The 2,678-nt window shown below is 37.3% G+C and overlaps 1 protein-coding gene across 9 annotated transcripts in view; it reads left to right on the top strand.

Annotated features, from left to right (window-relative positions):
- Positions 1-2,678, top strand: part of LOC106874941 (transcription factor Sp9) — a 404,501-nt gene that overhangs the window by 176,473 nt on the left and 225,350 nt on the right. Inside the window, exon 1 of one of the 9 annotated variants that reach the window (XR_008263459.1) lies at positions 41-1,710. The exons of 7 other annotated variants lie outside the window; for them this stretch is intronic. The gene's annotated coding sequence lies outside the window, so the exon portion shown is untranslated. Of the gene's footprint in view, positions 1-40; positions 1,711-2,678 lie in introns of those variants that run through there. One more of the 9 variants, XR_008263454.1, reaches the window with a different exon arrangement.

Raw genomic sequence — 2,678 nt, 5'->3', positions numbered from 1 at the left:
CTCTTTTTCTCCCTCTCTTTTAATCTTTCTTCACTTCGTACACTGACAGACATAAAACACACACACACACAGACACACATGCCTAAAAACCACACACAAATACACATATAAACGTTTTTCGCCTCACACGCAGACACACAACAGACGAGCAGACACAGACACACACACACACATTAGGCATACACGCATACACACAAACAAGCACACAGACACCACATGTACTCGTATCTTTTGTCGCTGAACTGGTGGTTCCTATGCTTAAAACCGTAGAAGGTAGTAAAGTGAAGAAAACACCATACACAGAATGTGTGTGGCTGTTGCGTGAAGACAAAACAAAACAAAAACAGAATCAAGGAATTTTCGAAAGCGCGCACACACACACACACACACACACACATACATACAAACACATACAAACACAAACACATATGCATACACACACATACATATACCCACACTACACAAACACACACACGCGCACAACGAGCGTAGTCTGAATGCCACCATCGTCACCTCCGCCGCCATTTTGTATCGCCGGGGCTTGTATTATTAACACGGTTACTGTTACTACTACTATGTCTAATAAGAGAACCTCTATCACTATTTCTATCAAACATCAATACCAACACTAACATTAACACAATTTCGGAGAAAACGACACTAGCGACAGAACACCCTCCACCACCACCACTATCGGCACCACTGAGAAACAACACCACCAACGTCGCCATTGTTATCATCACGACAATCAACAACAAAAAGAAAAAACACCGCTGCCGCTTACCAATATCAGCAAAGAGGCTAACAAATAAGAGCGACAAGGAGGACAAATAGCAGTGACACCACCACCACCACCACAACAACAACAATTACAATCAACAGCACCATCACCACCATCACCCCTACTACTACCACTACCACCACTGCTGCTACCACAACTTCCGTCACGATCTCCAACACCGCCGACGTCCACGGCACCGTCAACCCTACCAGTGTTACGACCACCGCCGCCAACACCACAAACATCCACAACCGCTGTAGCAGCAGCAACAGCAGCAGCAACACCAACACTACAACAGTCACAATTATCACCACTACTACCACCACCACCACTAACAGCAACAGCAACAACACTATCAGCACCACATAGAAAACAAAAGCAAATGAACGCATCGCTAATAATACATATACATTTGTAACTATCTCACTAATTGAATTAACATTAAACTTTTGACTTACAAACACGCACACACACATATTGAAGCCTACATACATACCCACACACATATCGAAGCCCACATACACACACACACAGATAATGTTATATTATATAATATATAAAGAAATACAGAATCGCATAGATGCACACATGTACACAACACAGACGCACATATAAAATTAATTGATAGAAAATAAAGCGAAACGAAACACGTAGCCAAACAATCACAAGAGTAATATATATAAACAAAAAAATGTATATATAAAAATCTGCATCACAAATAACAAATAACAAAAAAAAAATAAAGCAAAATATAAAAGAATTTTTCGCGCACACGCATACACACGCGCGCACCGTGTGGGTATATTATGTAAGAAAGTTTTCTGATTCCAACAGACATATGGATGACCATCGGGGCCAAATATTTGCTGGTTTACTTGTAACCAATTCCAGTCGGACATGGAGCTAAAAATAATAAATTAAATTACGAAGTAGGTACCTATTCTTGAATTGTTAACTAATAACTGGTATAATGCTTTATTTTGTGAATGTAAATTCGGAACCAACCAACGCACACACACACACAAACACACACACAGACACACACACATACACACACACACACACAAACACGCGCACACACACACTCACACAAACATACAAACACATGATGTACACAATTGTGCAGGCACAAACACACATATGTGAATATTTACATACATGTATGGGTGTTTATTTGTACGGGTATATAGTTACAGATATATATATGCGTGTATATATATATATATGTATATATATATATATATATATGCTTGTATATTTATATGTGTGTATATATAAGTGGGTAGTGCGAGTATGTGTGTGTGCGTATGCGTATATACATATATATACATATACACTCACTCGCTCACACTCATATAGTCAAGACATCATAATGGAGAACGGAGAATTATACTACTTCAAAATATATTTATTGAAAGTTATTAAAGTATTATCTTCATATTCCATTCCAACACGTGTTTCTGCTGCATAAGTCACCCAGTCAGTGTCTTTCGATATAACATTTCTGTACATAAAGTTGATTTATATTAAATCAATTGCAATACAGATTCATCTAAAAGTTGACAACCCTATGCAACATTATTCGAGGTGATACACATACAGGTGGGAGAAGCGAAGTGGTTTATTTCAATATATAAATTTTAAACACATATAATTCCCCATTCTTCATTTTGATATCATGATTATATACTTTGTATGCTACACGAAATCCAAAGGAGCGAATTCAGGATTTATCTATCGAATGAAGTACAGTTTAATTATCATAAACGATTGTAAATGTTTCGATAATTAACTAAATCTGGATTGGATCAGAGTGCTCATAAAGTTACCTGCCTGGATTTGAAAACCCTATTCCTTTACGTTATATATATATATATATATATATATATATATATAT

The sequence above is a fragment of the Octopus bimaculoides genome, chromosome 2 (assembly GCF_001194135.2).
Source record: "Octopus bimaculoides isolate UCB-OBI-ISO-001 chromosome 2, ASM119413v2, whole genome shotgun sequence".
Lineage (NCBI taxonomy): Eukaryota > Metazoa > Mollusca > Cephalopoda > Octopoda > Octopodidae > Octopus > Octopus bimaculoides.
Note: the sequence above shows the minus strand (reverse complement) of the source record. Positions and strands in the feature narration are given on the sequence as shown.